The sequence below is a fragment of the Piliocolobus tephrosceles genome, chromosome 7 (assembly GCF_002776525.5).
Source record: "Piliocolobus tephrosceles isolate RC106 chromosome 7, ASM277652v3, whole genome shotgun sequence".
Classification (NCBI taxonomy): domain Eukaryota; kingdom Metazoa; phylum Chordata; class Mammalia; order Primates; family Cercopithecidae; genus Piliocolobus; species Piliocolobus tephrosceles.
This window is the reverse complement of record NC_045440.1, coordinates 48,157,606-48,179,800: the sequence shown is the minus strand read 5'-3', so window position 1 is coordinate 48,179,800 and position 22,195 is coordinate 48,157,606. Positions and strand designations below refer to the sequence as shown.

Below are 22,195 nucleotides of genomic sequence, written 5' to 3'. Positions count from 1 at the left end.
TTTTTTTTTTTTTTTTAAGACGGAGTCTCACTCTGTCACCCAGGCTGTAGTTCAGTGGCACGATCTCGGCTTACCGCAACCTCTGCCTCCCAGGTTCAAGTGATTCTCCTGCCCCAGCCTCCCAAGTAGCTGGGATTACAGGCACCCGCCACCATGCCCAGCTAATTTTTGTATTTTTAGTAGAGACGGGGTTTCACCAGGTTGGCCAGGCTGCTCTCAAACTCCTGACCTCAGGTGATCTACCTGCTTCAGCCTCCCAAAGGGCTGGGATTACAGGCGTGAGCCACCACACCCGGCCTATTGTGAGATATTTGAAAAAAAATGCTGAGAGATGTGATAGATAAAGAGACTAGAAACTACCCATTACTGCACTAGCAGAGATTAACCTTTTTAAAAATATATTAAGATTTTATATACTGATAATTTTTTCCTTACCAGCACACCATCATACGTAAGTACTTTCTTACATCATTAAAAGGCAAAGAAGAGACAGTGGGTATGCAGTGCCCAGAGTGAGGCCACCTCCCTTAGCCAGACAAGGACTACATGGGGCCCATCCTACCTGGGGCTCAGGGCAGTGCTGAGACTTTTCAGTGCTATTAATTATTTTACTTCACTTTAAAAGATAAATGACATCTCATTTTAATTTGCATTTTTTAAATTAAAGAGATTGAACACTTTTTCAAGCATTTCATATGTCATTTTTTGTGGTTTTTCTGGCCATGTCCTTTGCCCACTTGACGTTTTTCTAATCCACTTACATAAATGCTTTATAAATCAAGACTTGTGTCTGACAGGGGACTGTATTCAGTCTTGGGAAGTGGGGTTTGGTGCATACATGACAATCTTAAGGCCCTTCACTTTTCTCCTAAAAAATCCCCTTTTCCGCTCCACCAAAAAAAAAAAAGAAGAAGAAAACAAAAGACCTCAAAGAACTCTCTTGCCCTTTTTCTGCCGTATAAGGATACAAGGAAAAGATGACAGTCTGCAATCCAGAAGATGGCTTTACCAGAACCCAATCTGTGCTAGCACCCTGATCTTAGACTTCCAATCTCCAGAACTGTGAGGAAAAAAAAAAAAAAAAAAAAAAAAAATCCCCTTTTCCCAAGGGACACTATCAGATGGTGGTTTGATTGCTTATTGTAGGACCTGCAGTCTTAGGACTGTCTGCTAGCAGCTGGGTTCCTCTCCTTCCAAGGTGGAAAGCTGGCCTGGCCTTTCTAGTTCATGGATTAGGGATTGGACCGGCTTCCTTCTTATCCTAACCCAACTTTTAAAGAAAGAAGTAAAAATATACTGTGGCCCTGAGAGAGAACAAAGAAGAGGAAAACGGAAGCACAGTTGTGCTGAATTTATTGTTCCAAGTTGACTGTGTTATTCCCTCACATTATGCTTGATAGGAGGTAAATAAACCCTTGGAACTTGTGTAGTTCACAGTTTGAGGGACTGTACTGAATTTGAATTTGAATTCTACACACTTTCTTGAATAATATCATGAGAAGGTTATAAGGCTAACTTAGGACCAAAACTTCTAATGAAACAGAAGCAATAAAACTGTTCTCTCGATTTCTCCTTTGATGGAGAGTGGGTAGGCCAGCCTGAAGCATAGGGGAAAATAAATACCAATGTCATCCAAAAAGTATTTGCTAACTTTTTGTATTCAAGTAAGTGAAAAGGAAAATAAAATTGGTTATTTTAATTTACTTTTGAATTTTGTTTTAAAAGTATCCCTGTTACTACAGGAATATTTTCAAAAAATATTTTTTGAAAACTTATTTTACCAAGAAAGGCATTCAAAAAAATACATAATTGCAAAATGACAATAAAATATTTTGTCCCCCAGGCACATTCTGGAAACCCTAGTCAAATCAGTACACACATGCACTTGCTCTCTCTCCTGATCAAATGAAGGTCTACAAAGTCTCCAGAAGAAACTGCAGCAAAGTTTTCTTAATTAAGGGAGAACTTTTCTGTAAGCAATGTCATCTTAACTGTCATTTTCTTTTTTTTTTTTTTTTTAACTTTATCTGATATCTCCATGTACACCAGGGATTAACTTTCATTTTCTAATGACTAAGATTGTGAAAGAGAAAATTCTGGGCTGGGTGGGTGGTTGCCAACCATTCGTTATTTTATGGGTACCTGGATGAGGGTTGTAGTGAATGTAACCAGAGGCAAATCCGAGGAGACCTTATGAGTGCCCAGAGTTGCTGTGAGTGACTGGAGAGTGATAAGGCATCAGAGCAGAGATTTCTGAAGGGGGAAAGCTGACATTAAAGAAGAGTTACCACTCCCTTGGAATACCTGTCCCACTGGTTTCTAATTCAGATTCCACACAGTAGCTAAGGATTTTTTTTTAAAAAAAGTAAATCAAAGCACTTCCCCTGCTTGAAAATCTTTCAATTAATGTATACACCTGGAGCTAATGAGAGGAATCCAAGTGCAGAGATTTTTAATTAAACCTTTTATTTTGAGGTAATTGTAGATTCACATGCAGTTGTGAAAAGTAATACAGAAAGATCCTATGTATCCTTTACCCAGTTTCCACTAAGGGAAATATCTTGCAGAACTGTATAAAAACCAGATCTTGTTATGAATGTAGTCCAGATACAATAGTTTCAACACCAAAGGATCCTTCCTGCCACTCTTTATAGGCATACTATTTTCTTCCACCCTGTCATCCTCCAGAACCCCTAGCAATTGCTGGTCTATTTTATGTTCTTATTATTTTGCATTTCAGTAATGCTATGGAAATGGAATCATAGTTTGTAACCTTTTGAAATTGGCTTTTTTCACTTGGGATCATTTGCTGGAGATCCATCCCAGTTGTTGCATGTATAAATAGTTACTTTTTACTGCAGAGTGGACGTCCATGGCATGGGGGTATATCAGTTTATTTAGCTATTCACCCATGGAAGGACGTCCAACTTATGAATAGTACTGGTATGAATATTTGTCTACAAGTTTTTGTGTGAAGATAAGTTTTCACTTTTCTGGGATAAACATCCAAGAGTGCAATTGCTGAGTCCTATAGTTGTTGCATGTTTAGTTCTTTTAGAAACTGCCAAACGGGTTTCCAGAGTGGCTATTTCATTTTACATTGCCACCAGTAATGTGTGAGTGATGCAGTTTCTCCATACCAGCATTTGATGTTGTCACTATTTTTTAATTTTTATTCTGATAGGTAGGTAGTGATATCTCATTGTGGTTTTAATGTGCATTTCCCTAATGCTTGTCAAGTGAAGAATCATGTGGTTCAAAAAATTGGAAAGGAGAGCTTTATTTCTCATAAAGAGTGGCACACCAAAGGCTGGGAAATGTAGCCTTTGGCAAAAGCTGAGAAAAAGCAATTTAAGGGAAGAAAGCCTAACACAGGTACTTATGCCCAATGGGTTGGCTAAGTATACATATTCAATAAGCTATAGAAGGAGTCATGAAGATTTATGAAAAAAGCACAACTGAGCTTCATGCCTCTTCATAGGTCACATGGTCAAAAAATGATGGCATTAGCATGATCCAGGGATGGAGTTTTTGGCCCTCTGGCATCAAAATGTGAAACAGAGGACCTGAAAACCCTCATAGCACATCCTATGCTAGTCAGTCAGAACTGGTCCAGAGATATGGTGGTCAGTGTTTAGGAAGGGATGCATTGTCAAGCTGGTGGGCTGTCACATCAAAACTTCAAAGAGGGAGAGGGAGCCTGGTTTTGGCCTCAGATAATTGGCTGAAGGCGATAAAGGAATGAATCATCTTGTTTCTTGTTTTCTAGAGTTGGTTTCCACTTACTCCTTAGGAAAAAATTCTGGTTAAAGGTTAATAAGGAGGGAGCATACTGAGGCGTAATCAACCTCTTATCCTATCACGGCCTGGGACTTTGTTTTTTTTTTTTTTTGTTTTTTTTTTTTTGAGACGGAGTCTGGCTCTGTTGCCCAGGCTGGAGTGCAGTGGCGCAATCTCGGCTTACTGCAAGCTCTGCCTCCCGGGTTTACGCCATTCTCCTGCCTCAGCCTCCCGAGTAGCTGGGACTACAGGCGCCCGCCATCTCGCCCGGCTAGTTTTTTGTATTTTTCAGTAGAGACGGGGTTTCATCGTGTAGGCCAGGATGGTCTCGATCTCCTGACCTCGTGATCCACCCGTCTCGGCCTCCCAAAGTGCTGGGATTACAGGCTTGAGCCACTGCGCCTGGCCGAGACTTCGTTTTTCAGGGTTTCTCTGGGGTCCCTTTGGCCAAGAGCGTTCTGTTCAGTTGGTTGGGAGGCTTAGGGTTTTATTTTTATTTTTCATGCTAATGGCATTAAGCATCTTTTCATGTGCTCATTCGCCATTTGTTTATTCTCTTCAGTGAAATATATGTTCGTGATTTTTGCTCGTTTTCTAATTGGATTGTTTGCTATTGTGAAATTTTGAGGGTTCTTAATATATTCTAGATACTAGTCCTTAATTGCAATCTCTAGCTTATATTTTTCATACCTTCTCAACGAGGTCTTTCCCAGAATGTTTTAATTTTAATGAAGTTCAAAGTACCAGTTTTTCCTTTTATGAATTGTATTTTTGATGTCAAGTCTAATAAATCCAAAAGATTTTCTCCTATGTCATTTTGTATTTATGATCTATTTTGAGTTACTTTTCATATAAGGTGTGAGACTTAGGTGGAAGGTTTTGGTTTTTCTGTTTTTTGCCTGTGGGTGTCCAGTTTCTCCACCAATTGTTGAAAAGGACATCTTTCCTTCAATGAATTGCTTTTGCACCTTTGTCGAAAATCACATAGATCTATTTCTGGGTGTTCTGTTCCATTGATCTTTGTGTGAGTTTCTTTGTACATCACACAGTCATGACTACAGAAGCTGTATGTCTTGAAATCAGGTTCATAGCACTTTATTCTTCTCTTTCAAAATTGTTTTAGCTGTTCTAGTTCCTTTGCCTTATCACATAAATTTTAGAGTAATTTTATTTCTACAAAAAATTTTCTGGAACTTCAATAGGAATTGTGTTAAATGTATATTATTTTGGAAAGAATTGAACTACTAATTATATGACATAATGAAGTCTTTCAGTTCATGAACACAGTATGACTCTTCATTTGTTTGATTCTTCTTTTATATCTTTCATTAGCATTTTGTAGCTTTAGCATACAACTCTTATAGTTATTTTGTTAGTTTACACCAAAGTCTTTCTTTTTATCGTTGTTGTTGTTGTTGTTGAGATAGTCTCACTGTGTCGCCCAGGCTGGAGTGCAGTGGTGCGATCTCAGCTTACTGCAACCTCTGCCTCCTGAGTTCAAGCGATTTCCAGCTAATTTTTGTATTTGTACTAGAGATGGGGTTTCACCATATTGGCCAGGCTGGTTTCAAACTCCTGACCTAAGTGATTCTTCGGTCTCCCAAAGTGCTAGGATTACAGATGTGAGCCCCTGTGCCCGACCTTTTTTTTTCTTTTTCTGAAATCATAAAAAATGTTGTTTTTTAAAATTTTGGTGTCCACGTATTCTAGTTCGCTAGTATATAGAAATATAATTGATTTTTGTGTGTTGATTTTTGTGCCCTGCAGCCTTGCTGGACTCATTTATTAGTTTTAGAAGTTTTTTGTATGTTCTTTCATAACTTCTACATAGACAATCATGCCATCTGTAAATAGGCTTAGTTTAATTCTTTTTCTCTGATCTGGACGCCTTTCCTTTTCTTGCCTTATCGCACTGGCTAGAACTTCTAGTACTACACTGAATAAAAGAAGTGAGAATAGACATTCTGGCTTGTTCCTAATCTTAGAGGAAAGTTTTCAGTCTTTCCCCAATAAATATAATATTAACTGTAGGTTTTTTATAGATGTTCTCTAACTCAAATTGAGGAAATTTCCCTCAATTTCTAGTTTTCTGAGAAGTTTTAACGTGAGAGGGTGTTTATTTTTGTCAAGTGGTTTTTCTGTATTGATTTATGTGATACGATTTTTTTCTTTATAATTTAATGTGGTAGATTACATAGATTGATTTTCAAATGTCGAACTAGCCTTACATCCCTGGAATAAACTCGTCTTGGTTATGATGTATACATGTTTTTTACATATTACTGAATTTTATTTGCTAATATTTTGTTAAGGATTTTTACATCTATATTCATAAAGCATATTGGCCTATAGTGTTCTTTTTGTACTCTTTTGTTTTGATACCAGGGTAATTCTAGGTTGATAAAATGGATTGGGAAGTATTCCCTTCTCTTCTATTGCTTGGAAAAGATTATGGAGAATTGATACTAATTGTTGCCTAAGTGTTTGGTAGAATTCAGTAATGAAAGTGTCTGAACCTGGAGATATGTGTTTGGGAAATTTTGAAATCACAGTATCAATTTACTTAGTAGTCATAGGGCTATTCAAATAATCAGTTTTATATTGGGTGACTTGTGGTAGTTTGTATTTTTTTCAAGGAATTGGTTTATTTTACCTAACATGTCAAATTTTGTGTGCAGACCTGTCCATGGTGTTCCCTTGTTATCCTTTTGATGTCTACATGGTCTCTAGTGCTATTCCCTTTTTTACTCCAGATATTGGTAATTCACATGTTCTTTGTTTCTCTGTCAGTCTTGCTAGACGTTTGTCAATCTTATTGGTCTTATCTGTGAACCAGGTTTGTTTCATGAATTTTCTTCATTTTAAATTTTCAGCTTCATTGATTTCTGCTCTAATCTATTATTTCCTTTTCTCAGCTTGCCGTGGGTTTATTTTGCTCTTGTTTCTCTAAGTTCCTGGAGAGGGAGCCTAGATTATTGATTTGAACCTTTTCTCATGTACACATTTTTTTAATTTATTTTTATTAATCATGCCACATTATTTTTAATTATGTACAAAGATCTAATCTGTCACCCAGAGACATTTCACCCACTGCTCTGTTTGGCTGCCAGTCTCTTATCTTTCTCTTCAGCAATGGTGAGGTGTATACCTTTCCTCGGAGAAGAGAAATTCATGGTTTGTTGCCCTTGCCAGTAGCAAAAATTTTGGAAAGCCGGGTGGCAAAGCTGTTGTCATTGGCATCTTTTATGTGAACCACATCAAAAGGTCAAGGGTGCCTTTCTCTGTGGGTGATGACACCAATTCTTCCCAAGTTAGCACCTCCAGTCACCATCCACAGGTTACCAGTGCCAAACTTGATGAAATCAGTGATCTTGCCCGTTCCGATATCAGTCTGAATGGGATCATTCACCTTGATGGAGGGGATCAGGGTAGCAGATATTGCGAGCATCATGAGTCACCAGATGAGGGATTCCTTTTGTGCCCACAAAGATTTTTCTCACTTTGCACAATTTGTACTTGGGCTCCTCAGGTGTAATACGATGTACAGCAAAGCAACCCTTGATGTCATAGATGAGACGAAAATTCTCTCCTATCTAGTCAATGCCCATGACGTCTGTGAATCCAGTGGGATGGGTTATATCAGTTTGAACATTGCCATTGATCTTAATGAACCACTGCATGCAAATCTTCTCTCTTTCTTTATATTTATTTATTTATTTGTTTGTTTGTTTGTTTATTTATTGAGATGGAGTCTCGCTCTGTCGCCAGGCTGGAGTGCAATGGCGTGATCTTGGTTCACTGCAACCTCCGCTTCCTGGGTTTAAGCAATTCTCCTGGCTCAACCTCTGCCTCCTGAGTAGCTGGGATTACAGGCACCCACCACCACGCCCAGCTAATTTTTGTATTTTTGGTGGAGACACAGTTTCACCGTGTTGGCTAGGATGGTCTCGATCTCTTGACCTCGTGATCTGCCCATATCGGCCTCCCAAAGTACTGGGATTACAAGCATGAGCTGCCATGCCTGGCCACAAATCTTCTTTACTTCATCTCCTGTCAAGGCATACTTAAGTCTGTTCCTTAGGAAAATGATGATAGGGAGACACTCTGTCAACTTGTGGGAACTGGTGGATGGACGATGAACAAACACACTGGGCAATTTAGCCAGCATCCAATGTTTTGGAGTTGCTACATGCTTTAGATGCTGCTTGGGACCACCAGCCATGGCTGCATTAGGCACGGAAAGAGCTCATGTATGCCTTTAGCCCTATAAAATTCCTTCTCAGCACTGCTTTCGCTTCTTCCCACCAATTTTGATATGTAATCTTTTCATTTTCATTCAGTTTAATATATTTTTTTAAATTTCCTGAGACTTCCTTTTTGACTCATAGATATTTTGTAGTGTGTTGTTTAGTTTCCAAGTGTTTGGAAATGTTTCTGTCATTTTTCTATTATTAATTAGAAGATAAGAAAAAGTAGCTTTTGCCTTAAACTAAAAATAATTAATATGATAAAGTATAGATTCGGGATATATGAATTATACAGATGAAGTGAATTGATAATTACATATGCAGTGATTAAGTCTGCTGTGCACATTAACACAAGGGAAGAAAATAGAATAAAGTAAATAGGTGATATTTTAAGCTTTTTTAAGTAAAAATAGACTGAGTGTGGTGACTCACACCTGTAATCCCAGCACTTTGGGAGGCCGAGGCTGGTGGATCATCTGAGGTCAGGAGTTCGAGACCAGCCTGGCCAACATGATAAAACCCTGTCTCTACTAAAAATACAAAAATTAGCTGGGCGTGGTAGCAGGTGCCTGTAATCCCAGCTACTTGGGAGGCTGAGGCAGGAGAATCACTTGAACCTGGGAGGCAGAGGTTGCAGTTAGCTGTGATTGCACCACTGCACTCCGACCTGGGCAACAGAGCAAAACTTCATCTCAAAAAACAGAACAAAAGGGAAAAAGTAAGAATGATGAAAGGACTAATTAAAAATTATTTTAGGAGACAACTGGAAATATTCTTTCTTGTGTGTTTGAATATCCTCATTCCTCTTTGTGTTCATTTATTTATTTATTTTATTATACTTTAAGTTCTAGGGTACATGTGCACAATGTGCAGGTTTGTTACATACATATACATGTGCCATGTTGGTGTGCTGCACCCATTAACTCATAATTTACATTAGGTATATCTCCTAATACTGTCCCTCCCCTCTCCCCCTACTCCACGACAGCCTCCAGTGTGTGATGTTCCCCACCCTGTCCTGTGCCCAAGTGTTCTCATTGTTCAATTCCCACCTATGAGTGAGAACATACAATATTTGGTTTTCTGTCCTTGTGATAGTTTGTTCAGAATGATGGTTTCCAGCTTCATCCCTGTCTCTACAAAGGACATGAACTCATCCTTTTTTATGGCTGCATATTATTCCATGGTGTATATGTGCCACAGTTTCATCATCCAGTCTATCATTGATGGACATTTGGGTTGGTTCCAAGTCTTTGCTATTGTGAATGGTGCCGCAATAAACATACGTGTGCATGTGTCTTTATAGCAGCATGATTTATAATCCTTTGGATATGTACCCAGTGACAGGATGGCTGGGTCAAATGGTATTTCTAGTTCTAGATCCTTCAGGAGTCACCACACTGTCTTCCACAATGGTTGAACTAGTTTACAGTCCGACCAACAGTGTAAAAGTGTTGCTATTTCTCCACATCCTCTCCAGCACCTGTTGTTTCCTGACTTTTTAATGATCACGATTCTAACTGGTATGTGATGGTGTCTCATTGTGGTTTCGATTTGCATTTCTCTGATGACTATTGATGATGAACATTTTTTAATGTGTTGGTTGCTGCATAAATGTCTCCTTTTGAGAAGTATCTGTTCACGTCCTTTGCCCACCTTTTGATGGGGTTGTTTGATTTTTTCTCGTAAATTTGTTTAACTTCTTTGTAGATTCTGCATATTAGCCCTTTGTCTGAAGGGTAGATTGTAAAATTTTTCTCCCATTCTGTAGATTGCCTGTTAACTCTGATGGTAGTTTCTTTTGCTGTGCAGAAGCTCTTTAGTTTAATTAGATCCCATTTGTCAATTTTGGCTTTTGTTGCCATTGCTTTTGGTGTTTTAGACATGAAGTCCTTGCCCATGCCTATGTCCTGAATGGTATTCCCTAGGTTTTCTTCTAGGGTTTTTATGGGTTTAGGTCTAACATTTAAGTCTCTAATCCATCTTGAATTAATTTTTGTATGAGGTGTAAGGAAGGGATCCAGTTTCAGCTTTCTACATATATGGCTAACCAGTTTTCCCAACACCATTTATTAAATAGGGAATCCTTTCCCCATTTCTTGTTTTTGTCAGGTTTGTCAAAGATCAGGTGGTTGTAGATGTGTGGTATTATTTCTGAGGGTTCTGTTCTGTTCCATTGGTCTGTATCTCTGTTTTGGTACCAGTACCATGCTGTTTTATTACTGCAGCCTTGTAGTATAGTTTGAAGTCAGGTAGCGTTATGTCTCCAGCTTTGTTCTTTTGGCTTGAGATTGTCTTGGCTATGCAGGTTCTTTTTTGGTTCCATATGAAATTTAAATCAGTTTTTTCCAATTCTGTGAAGAAAGTCATTGGTAGCTTGATGGGGATGGCATTGAATCTATAAATTACCTTGGACAATATGACCATTTTCACGATACTGATTCTTTCTATCCATGAACATGGTATATTCTTCCGTTTCTTTGTATCCTCTTTTATTTCACTGAGCAGTGGTTTGTAGTTCTCCTTGAAGAGGTCCTTTACATCCCTTGTAAGTTGGATTCCTTGGTATTTTATTCTCTTTGAAGCTATTGTGAATGGGAGTTCATTCATGATTTGGCTCTCTGTTACTGGTGTGTAAGAATGCTAGTGATTTTTGCACATTAATTTTATATCCTGAGACTTTGCTGAAGTTGCTTATCAGCTTAAGGAGATTTTGGGCTGAGACAATGGGGTTTTCTAAATATACAATCATGTCGTCTGCAAACAGGGACAATTTGACTTCTTCTTTTCCTAACTGAATACCCTTGATTTCTTTCTCTTGCCTGATTGCCCTAGCCAGAACTTCCAACACTATGTTGAATACGAGTGGTGAGAGAGGGCATCCATGTCATGTGCCAGTTTTCAAAGGGAAGGCTTCCAGCTTTTGCCCATTCAGTGTGATATTGGCTGTGGTTTTGTCATAAATAGCTCTTATTGTTTTGAGATACGTTGCATCACTACCTAGCTTATTGAGTTTTTAGCATGAAGGGCTGTTGAATTTTGTCGAAGGCCTTTTCTGCATTTATTGAGCTAATCATGTGGTTTTTTTCTTTGGTTCTGTTTATGTGATGGTTTACATTTATTGATTTGCGTATGTTGAACCAGCCTTGCATCCCAGGGATGAAGCCCACTTGATCATGGTGGATAAGCTTTTTGATGTGCTGCTGGATTTGGTTTGCCAGTATTTTATTGAGGATTTTCACATAGATGTTCATCAGGGATATTGATCTAAAATTCTCCTTTTCTGTTGTGTCTCTGCCAGGCTTTGGTATCAGGATGATACTGACCTCATAAAATGAGTCACTCTTTTTCTATTGATTGGAATAGTTTCAGAAGGAATGGTACCAGCTCCTCTTTGTACCGCTGGTAGAATTCGGTTGTGAATCTGACTGGTCCTAGAGTTTTTTTGGTTGGTAGACTATTAATTATTGCTTCAATTTCAGAGCCTGTTATTGGTCTATTCAGGGATTCAACTTCTTCCTGGTTTAGTCTTGGGAGGGTGTATGTGTGCAGGAATTTATCCATTTCTTCTAGATTTTCTAGTTTATTTGTGTAGAGGTGTTTATAGTATTCTCTGATGGTAGTTTGTATTTCCGTGGGATCGGTGGTGATTTCCCCTTTATCATTTTTTATTATGTCCATTTGATTCTTCTCTCTTTTCTTCTTTATTAGTCTTGCTAGCAGTCTATCAATTTTGTTGATCTTTTCAAAAAAGTAGCTCCTGGCGTCATTGATTTTTTTGAAGGGTATTTTGTGTTTCTCTATCTCCTTCAGTTCTGCTCTGATCTTAGTTATTTCTTGCCTTCTGCTAGCTTTTGAATGTGTTTGCTCTTGCTTCCCTAGTTCTTTTAGTTGTAATGTTAGGGTGTCGATTTTAGATCTTTCCTGCTTTCTCTTGTGGGCATTTTGTGCTATAAATTTCCCTCTACACACTGCTTTAAATGTGTCCCCGAGATTCTGGTATGTTGTGTCTTTGTTCTCATTGGTTTCAGAGAACATCTTTATCTCTGCCTTCATTTCCTTATGTACCCAGTAGTCATTCAGGAGCAGGTTATTCAGTTTCCATGTAGTTGAGCGGTTTTGATTGAGTTTCTTAATCCTGAGTTCTAGTTGGATTGCACTCTGGTCTGAGAGACAGTTTGTTATAATTTCTGTTCTTTTACATTTGCTGAGGAGTGCTTTACCTCCAACTATGCAGTCAATTTGTGAATAAGTGTGATGTTGTGCTGAGAAGAATGTATATTCTATTGATTTGGAGTGGAGAGTTCTGTAGATGTCTATTAATTCCACTTGGTGCAGAGCTGAATTCAAGTCCTGGATATATATCCTTGTTAACTTTCTGTCTCGTTGATCTGTCTAATGTTGACAGTGGGGTGTTCAAGTCTCCCATTATTATTATGTGGGAGTCTAAGTCTCTTTGTAAGTCTCTAAGGACTTGCTTTATGAATCTGTGTGCTCCTGTATTGGGTGCATATATATTTAGGATAGTTCTTCTTTTTGAATTGATCCCTTTACCATTATGTAATGACCTTCTTTGTCTCTTTTTATCTTTGTTGGTTTAAAGTCTGTTTTATCAGAGAGTAGGATTGCTACCCCTACTTTTTTTTTTTTTTTGTCTTCCATTTGCTTGGTAGATCTTCCTCCATCCCTTTGTTTTGAGCCTATGTGTGTCTCTGCACATGAGATGGGTCTCCTGAATACAGCAAACTGATGGGTCTTGACTCTTTATCCAATTTGCTATTCTGTGTCTTTTAATTGGAGCATTTAGCCCATTTACATTTAAGGTTAATATTGTTATGTGTGAATTTGATCCTATCATTCTGATGTTAGCTGATTATTTTGCCCATTAATTGATGCAGTTTCTTCCTAGCATCAGTGGTCTTTACAATTTGGCATGCTTTTGCAGTGACTGGTACCGGTTGTTCCTCTCCATGTTTAGTGCTTCCTTCAGGAGCTCTTGTAAGGCAGGCCTGTTGGTGACAAAATCTCTCAGCATTTGTTTGTCTGTAAAGGATTTTATTTCTCCTTCACTTATGAAGCTTTAGTTTGGCTGGATATGAAATTCTGGGTTGAAAATTCTTTTCTTTAAGAATATTGAATATTGGCTCCCACTCTTTTCTGGCTTGTAGAGTGTCTGCCCAGAGATCTGCTGTTAGTCTGATGGGCTTCACTTTGTGGGTAACTCGACCTTTCTCTCTGGCTGCCCTTAACATTTTTTCCTTCATTTCAGCCTTGGTGAATCTGACAATTATCTGTCTTGGAGTTGCTCTTCTCGAGGAGTATCTTTGTGGCTTTCTCTGTATTTCCTGAATTTGAATGCTGACCTGCCTCGCTAGGCTGGGGAAGTTCTCCTGGATAATATCCTACAGAGTGTTTTCCAACTTGGTTCCATTCTCCCCGTCACTTTTCAGGTACACCAGTCAGGCGTAGATTTGGTGTTTTCACATAGTCCCATATTTCTTGGAGGCTTTGTTTGTTTCTTTTTCCTCTTTTTTCTCTAAACTTCTCTTCTCACTTCATTTCATTCATTTGGTCTTCAATCACTGATACCCTTTCTTTCACTTGATCCAGTCGGCTACTGAAGCTTTTGCATGCATCACGTAGTTCTCATGCCATGGTTTTCAGCTCTATCAGGTCATTTAAGGTCTTCTCTACACAGTTTATTCTAGTTAGCCATTCGTCTGATCTTTTTTCAAGGTTTTTAGCTTCCTTGCAATGGGTTCGAACATCCTCCTTTAGCTCAGAGAAGTTTGTTATTACCGATCGTCTGAAGCCTTCTTCTCTCAACTCGTCAAAGTCATTTTCCGTCCAGGTTTGTTCCGTTGCTGGCAGGGGGCTGTCTTCTCTTGGAGGAGGAGAGGCACTCTGATTTTTAGAATTTTACGCTTTTCTGCTCTGGTTTCTCCCCATCTTTGTGGTTTTATCTACCTTTGGTATTTGATGATGGTGATGTACCGATGGGATTTTGGTGTGGATGTCCTTTTTGTTTGTTAAGTTTTCCTTCTAACACTCAGGACCCTCAGCTGCAGGTCTGTTGGAGTTTGCTGGAGGTCCACTCCAGACCCTGTTTGCCTGGGTATCACCAGCAGAGGCTGCAGAGCAGCAAATACATTGCAGAACAGCAAATGTTGCTGCCTGATTCTTCCTCTGGAAGCTTCGTCTCAGAGAGGCACCCGGCTATATGTGGTGTCAGTCATCCCCTACTGGGAGGTGTCTCCCAGTTAGGCTACTGGAGAGTCAGGGACCCATCTGAGGAGGCAGTCTGTCCGTTCTCAGATCTGAAACTCTGTGTTGAGAGAACCACTACTCTCTTCAAAGCTGTCAGACAGGGACGTTTAAGTCTGCAGAAGTTTCTGCTGCATTTTGTTCAGCTATGCCCTGCCCCCAGAGGTGGTCTACAGAGGCAGGTAGGCCTCATTGAGCTGAGGTGGGCTCCACCCAGTTCAAGCTTCCCAGCACTTTGTTTACCTACTCAAGCCACAACAATGGTGGACGCCCCTCCCCCAGCCTTGCTGCGGCCTTGCAGTTCTATCTCAGACTGGTGTGCTAGCAGTGAGCTAGGCTCCGTGGGCGTGGAACCCTCCGAGCCAGGCACAGGATATGATCTCCTGGTATGCCGTTTGCTAAGACTGTTCGAAAAGCGCAGTATTAGGGTGGTAGTGTCCCGATTTTCCAGGTACCCTCTATCACCACTTTCCTTCCTAGGCAAGGGAATTCCCCCAACCCCTTCTGCTTCGCAGGTGAGGCAGTGCCCCACCCTGCTTAAGCTCACACTTCGTGGGCTGCACGCACTGTCCGACAAGCCCCAGTGAGATGAACCCAGTAACTCAGTTGGAAATGCAGAAATCACTCGTCTTCTGCATTGTTCACACTTGGAGCTGTAGATTGAGCTGTTCCTATTCAGCCATCTTGGTTCCTCCTCTCCTCTTTGTGTTTAAATACATATTGCCTAGTTAAATTTTCAAAAGCAGGTGGCCTGTAATTTTGATCGTTTGGAAATACCAGACTTTTATGCTTCCAGTTCTTGGTCTACAAATCAATAGCAAATTTTTTTTCTTAAATCTTGGTCTTGATCTAACCTAGAGTACTTATGAGTAAACAAGTGGTACAGTCTGTTCCTTTTTGTTCTGTCTTCTATCTCTGTTTTGCTAGCCTTTCTCCCACTCTGTACTTAATGACCATTCTTTGTCCTAAACGGTAGATTTTAGAAGCTGTATATGGACTCCTAGAAATAAAGCAATTAGAATATGTTAGAAATGAATCCAGCCATGCCACTTTATTGCCGTAAAATAACAATTCCAAGATAAGAATCACTTTCTGAAAGAACTGAGAAATACTCATTCCAGTATGTATCTCTTCCTGCCTAGGGTGTGCCTGGCACTTGTTGCATACTGTAGAGATGAAATAAATAGAAGATGCAACTCCAGTCCCTTGCATCACTAAAATCTCATTGGGGAAATAGACACAATCTACAAAAGGAATTGGGAGATAGATACTTGTGTATAATAATATAATCTAGTAACTTTTAATTTGGTTCCTCAAAAATTGAGCAATAGAATAAGTAATTTTTTAAAAAATCTATACTGTTAACAACTAAAGTATAATGGAACTCATGTTCCTTCCTGTGTATATTCCATTTTAATGGAGGTGCTAATAGTTGGGTCTGGGAGTGGGGCATGTTGCATTATATGATGTGGCTTTTTGGGAAGGGAGACGTGTGATTTTCTGTATACATGACCTGTATCCTCTCAATGGCCAGTGAGACATTCTCAAGGGGATGGGTGTCAAGCCACTCTATGAATGTTGGTTCTTACTCCATCTGGTAGAAATCACAGTAACATGGAAAGAATACCAGACTGTCACTTCCAGCAAAGAAATTTTGGACAGTTCTCAGAGCCTTACTTTTTCATTCATCAAGTCAGAATGTTGACAATAGTCTGTCTGTCTGGCAGGGTTGTTCTGGGAACTAAACAAAATAACAGAAGCAAAAACCCTTAGTTGTCTAAGATTTTAAAGACGGTATAGGCATATTAATGAGTTTTTATATGACCCTACACAGGTGTCCAATTTCTAATGCTCCCTGAATGCCATACCAACTCCTGTTACATTCATTGTATCTATTGTCAACCAGGGACAATTTTCCATCTTGCTAGGCCAAAGAGAAGCCAGACAATGAGAATTAGCCTGTAGGCCTAGCAGCTTCAAGCATAGAACCACAACCAAGATCTGAAGATAGCTGGCTGATCTTAGATGGCCTCAGTGGGGCTGGCTGGCTGGATGTGCAATTTTTGTTCACTGGCTTAGCTTCCCTAATGATTGTTCCATACTGAATCTCAGTCTACCTCACCTCTTCCTTCCATTCACTGGCTTCATTCTACTCTAGAGACACTGGGTTTAATCTGGGGCTCTACCTGCAAAGTAAGTATTGCTTCCAAGCCAGAACTGTTGTCTGAGACCTAGGTACTTGGGCTAAAAAAAAACTGCTTTTTGTTTTCTGGAATACATATATAATAGTAACATCTCTGGCCTTCACATTACTTGAGAAATGAAATCCTTTGGTTAGCCAGCAACCTATAATGCCAAACTACATGTTGTAATTTAAGTCTGTAGGTGGATATTTAGGATTAGTTGTCATCACAGGTCATGGAATGAGGAGTAAAGCTTAGTAAGTTTATTTTCTTATTTCATTTTTGTTTTTTATAGAGATGGGGTCTTGCCTTGTTTTGCCCAGAGTGGAGTTTAGTGGCACAATCACAGCTTACTGCAGCCTCAGACTCCTGGGCTGATGTGATCTGCTGTGACCTCAGCCCCCTGAGTAGCTGGGACTACAGGTGCATGACACCATGCCGAGATAATTTTTTAAAAATTTTTATAGATAAGAGGTATGTTGTCTAGGCTTGTCTTGAACTCCTGGCCTCAAGCAGCCCTCTCACTTCTCCCTCTCAAAATGCTGAGATTCCAGGTGTGAACCACCGCACCCAGCATAGTAAATATAAATTAAGGTGTTTTTATGTCCCCACTTTGCTACTTTTTGCTTTCTGATTTCAAAGGATACACCCTTAAGTATGAACAGGTTGTTTCCCAAAAGTTCTTTGCTTAGAACAGACTGCATTTTCCCAGAGAACAGCAGTGGAAATCATAACTGCATTCCCAGGCCAGTCCCCAAAAGTCTGTTTTATACTAATGCATTATAACATTTTACTGATAATGGGACTTTGGCTCCTCATAGCCACATTTAAAATATTATTTCTCTGGGAAGAATAATTTTGAATCAAGTTCAGATGCTGTAGAATGTCCCCATGAAGTGGAGAGAAGGTGAAGATGGAAAAAAAGGGATGAACTTTAGGTACTAATGGGGCAGGCATATCTGAATAAATTAGAAAAATATTCCTGAACCCTAGGAACCTAAGTCTGGATGCCGTCTTAGAGAAGGCGCCTATCCAGGCCAGTTGCTGTGCCTCTGTTCTGAACTGATAACAAGAAGGGCAGTTGTGAGGAGGTAATGAGCATCATATGGCAAAGTCTTTCATGCTAATCTGTGTACCTGTTTGGGTATGTCCTAAACTGGATGCAAGTCAGAAACTGATTATATAATCTTTGGTGTATATATTTCTCATTTTTAAAAAACATGCTAAGCTATTTCATTGTTACTATATTAAAGTGTGAATAACCTGGAGGGCAAAAACAAGTGTTGGCTTAACCCTTCCTACACAGCCTGAAGAGCACACTACGCTTGGCTGTCTCTTAAATACTTAAATAATGTTGTTGGCCAACATTGTGTATAAGTAGACCTATCTCATTTCTAGTTCATGAACCTTTGGCATATTGCTAAAGACAATTAAGACCTTTTGAGATATGCACAAGACTTTTGTGTTCTTTAATTTATTTAAGGAAGCCAGTTTTGTACTTTAATGCTTCTGTATAGAAATGGGCTATACTGTTATTCACAATAGCAAAGACCTGGAGTCAGCCTGCGTGCCCTGTAGCAGTGGACTAGATAAAGAAAATGTGGTACATACACACCGTGGAATACTTCGCAGCCATAAAAATTGGTATCAGTGGCCTTTGCAGGAACATGGATGCAGCCGGAGGCCAGTATTCTAAGTGAATTAATGCAGAAACACAGCCAACCACCACATATAATCACTTGTTAGTGGAAACTAAATACTGGGTACACATATACATAAAGATAGGAATAATGGACAATGGAAACTGCAAAAGAGGGGAGGGAGGGAGGAGAGCATGGTTGAAAAGCTACTTATTGGGTACTGCGTTCACTGTTGAGGTGACAGCATCAGTAGAAGCCCAAACATCAGCATCATGCAATGTGCTCATTTAACAAACCTGCACGTGTATCCCCTGAATCTACAATAAAATAAAATTTGTTTAAAAAAAGAAAAGAGCCAGGCAGGGTGCACTGTTATATAGTAAATCTAACGTATTTTTTTAAACGGAGTTCTTTTCTTGAGCTTTGATGGAATATTTATATCATATAAATATAAAGCATATATCTTGAGTATTTTTATAGCTCCAATTGAACACAAATTATTTCCCCCCAAAGAGGATAGGTTCTGCAGTGTTCCAGCAAGATACCAGTAGATAATGGGTAAGTTAAGGTTACACTCAGTATTTGTGAATGGTGATTGTCTTCACAAACCCTGGATAAGTAACTAGCTTCACCTTTTTTGTTTGTTTGTTTCTTTGTTTTTTTGAGAAGGAGTCTCACTCTGTCACCCAGGCTGGAGTGCAGTGGCGTGATCTCAGCTCACTGCAAGCGCTGCCTCTTGGGTTCACACCATTCTCCCGCCTCAACCTCCCGAGTAGCTGGGACTACAGGCACCCACCACCACACCCAGCTAATTTTTTTGTATTTTTAGTAGAGACGGGATTTCACTGTGTTAGCCAGGATGAGTCTCGATCTGACCTCGTGATCCCCCCGCCCTTGGCCTCCCAAAGTTCTGGGATTACAGACGTGAGCTACCACGCTGGCCCAGCTTCACCGTTTTTTAAACATAAGTTTGAATTCCAAATTAACCTTGTAATGAGCCAGTGAAATAGGCAGTGATGAGTCTTGTGCTGTATCTGGCCCTTATCTGTAGATTTTAGCATCCTTTGTAGTTGCTGGTTTTAGTCTTCAAAGAATCTTTGCTCTTGTTTCATTTCTCTAGTTTGTCACTAGTTTATTTTGGAGTGTTCCTTTAAACAACAAACTGTGTAATATAAAAGGAAAATAAAAACAGTTTAGTCATACAGAGGTTAAAAAACTCACTTGCATAAATAGTGGACATTTTAAAGTAATATACTAACAATTGGAATAATAACAATTCAGTACTGAACAAATGTGTTGCATTTAACCATCTATAAGTATATACCAATGTGCCCTCTGACTAAAGTTGCTATGCCCTGCCTGGCTGTTGCTGTCTTCCTTACATATGTGGTTCCACTGGAAGCAGAAGGTTTGCACAGTCCAGTTGATCAGATTGGAACACACAAGTGTCCAACTTCCTCAGCTCCTGACCTCCTTCCCTGTGAGGTGGTCATCCAGTTACCCAGGCCTTTGCTTGCCTGTCTGCAAGTGTCCATGGCAGCATAAAGAAACAATTGTACATTCTTCTTAGGAGGGGTGATCCTGATAATTCGTGGGGCCTTTTTTAAATGCAAATGTTGTTGAGAAGACAGGAGTCTCAGGTATGGTTTGACCCAGAAGTGTCCCCTGTGCCTATTGGAGTGGGTTTAAAGATGAGAACAAGGGGCAGTAGCATGTGGTACCATGTTCCTTGCTTCCTTTTTGAAGAACAGGAAGTGAAATACATTATGAAATAATTGGTAGGAAAAACTCTATATGGTTGCATCGTGTATCTTCCCTGACCCAAATCCAAGTTTTCTCTTTCTGAGCAGGTTGACTTTAGCAAATACAAACAGAAACTGATTGTTGGTCTCACTTTTAAGTAATTTGTGAAAGACGACCTGCTGATAAGAATAACATTAACATAAAGTTATATGCTTAAAGTGAAAGATGTATTCCCTTTGGGAAAACAGACATAGATACCCTAAAATTTCCTTGCTTGTGTTGATAGGCCACACCTGACAGGTGTGCTTGTATTGACAAGCCATACATCTTATCAAAAGTGGTCATTTTGTTGGCTGAACTAAAGAGCATTTCATCATTTTCCCTGGTATTAGCTCTTTGACTATGAGATGCAACTGTCAGTGTGAAACTTGGCATTTGCCCAGCTCTTCTGATAGGAATGGCTGTTCTTTCACCTTGTGGGATATTTTTACAATCTTGACTCTTTTCCAATATCACTTTCACATATAGTGCTGGTAGGCCAAAGGAAGACTTCTCCTCTCCACTGTCTATACAGATTCTTGGGCGCAGCATCTTTTCTGGAAGCCCCAAATTAGTCCCTCACCAGCTCTATCCTTGTGTCTTTGGGCACTCGGTAGCCTGGTGTGCCCTTTTCCCTTTGTCCCACCTGCAGCTGTCCTCTTGTAGCTGCTGTTGTTTAGAGTCCTCAGTTCCCTGAAAAGCTTTCCAGTTTCTGCTCATAAGTTCAGACTGTAGAAGCGGTCCACCAGAATCTCCTGGGTTTGCTCAGGTACAAAAGTCCCAGAAACCCAGTGTAACTGCTTTTACATGTTCCTACAGAATTACATGTTCATTGTGCCTGTCTGGCTGATGATGATTTTTTCTTCTTTTACTTTTTTTATTTTTTTAAGTTATCTATAATGGCCATTTATGACCTTCATAATCAGAAAATACTTCTTTTGCCTTGCTATTCTCCTATCCTTCCTTTATATGGATCGTAGGGTGATCTAGCTATTTTTAAGTCCATAGAGACTCCCACATTTTGCCACTTTAAGGGTTAGCATCGGATAAAGCAGCAGAATGCCTGGCACAGTGCCTGCCATGGAACATGAGTGGCCTAAAATTTTTACTGTTGTTTTAATGACTTCCCCCGTGGCACATATGTTCAAGTGAGACCCAGGTTGTACTGCTATAGTCTATGAAGTGTCATGTCTGTCTGTGTGGCAGCATAGCAGTTAGAAGTATTTCTCAATTAGAGTATTGTATTTCTTTCGGAGTTTCCACCTGGAGCCTCCAAGCAGAACTGATTTAACATTTAATTCCAAACGTGTTCAGCACCTTGCTCATTTGCTTCTCCCTCTGAGCTGTGTCCCCTTAAGCCAGGCCTCAGGATACCTCCCTCAACCACTTGAAGAAGCTGCCAGCAGCCTCTCTCCACTGTGTACAGATTTCATATACTGTTCTCAGCCCACTGCAGTAGATCTTTAGCTGCTACTTCTCTGCTGAGAGTGGCTGCTCAGCAGTCAGTCTCTGACCAACTAACTTTTAAATCCATTGGCTTTTTCCAACTTGCATCCTTTTTGCCTCCTCTGTACCTTTGCCATTTCTGAGTTGCTAGTCTAGCTGCAGTGCCCATCTCTGCCCCTGCTGGGATCCTCTCCCATCTCCCTCTGGCAACTGTCTCACCCTCTTCCCTGGGTCCCTTGTACCATCTCTCCCAGTAGCTGCCCTTCTTATGCCCATCCTATATGTAAGGGTTACTGTGGGTCAGCATATAGCCTTGTATAACATGTACAATAACTGACACATTATAATAATATAAATAAATATAATAATATAATTTATAATAATATAATAATATTGAGACGTGGAATACTGAATTTTGTTTGTAAAGCATGACTACAAACCACAAAGTATGTTCAAAGAAAGAGGTGAGGGAATTACATGAGTGTTCGGTTGTCTGCCTCGTGATTTTTTCCTCCTTTCTTTTCCAATTTTTCCAAGTCTTTTATAATGTTCACTTATTACTTTTATAACCAGAAAAAGATTTGTTTCTCTGATCTCTTATGCTTCCTGTACATGTATATATGTATCTTAGAGTGATCACATCTGCGTATAATAAGTATAATTTCACCTAGTTAACAACTGTAGCCCTAGGTATAATTTTCTTCTCCTCTTGCCATTTGGCATTATATAATGTAGATTTCCCCATTCCTCGGATGGTAGTTGTGACCATCTGATTGATGTCATAACATTTCATTGGTTTAAAAAGATATCTAATTTTAAATAGTTTTTGTTGATTTTAATATTACTTGTGTAA

General features: G+C 39.6%; 1 protein-coding gene and 1 pseudogene across 8 annotated transcripts in view; one reads left to right on the top strand and one right to left on the bottom strand.

Annotated features, from left to right (window-relative positions):
* Positions 1 to 22,195, top strand: part of SPIDR (scaffold protein involved in DNA repair) — a 456,553-nt gene that overhangs the window by 261,253 nt on the left and 173,105 nt on the right. The window lies entirely within an intron of this gene.
* On the bottom strand, positions 6,864 to 8,002 carry LOC113225145 (annotated as a pseudogene).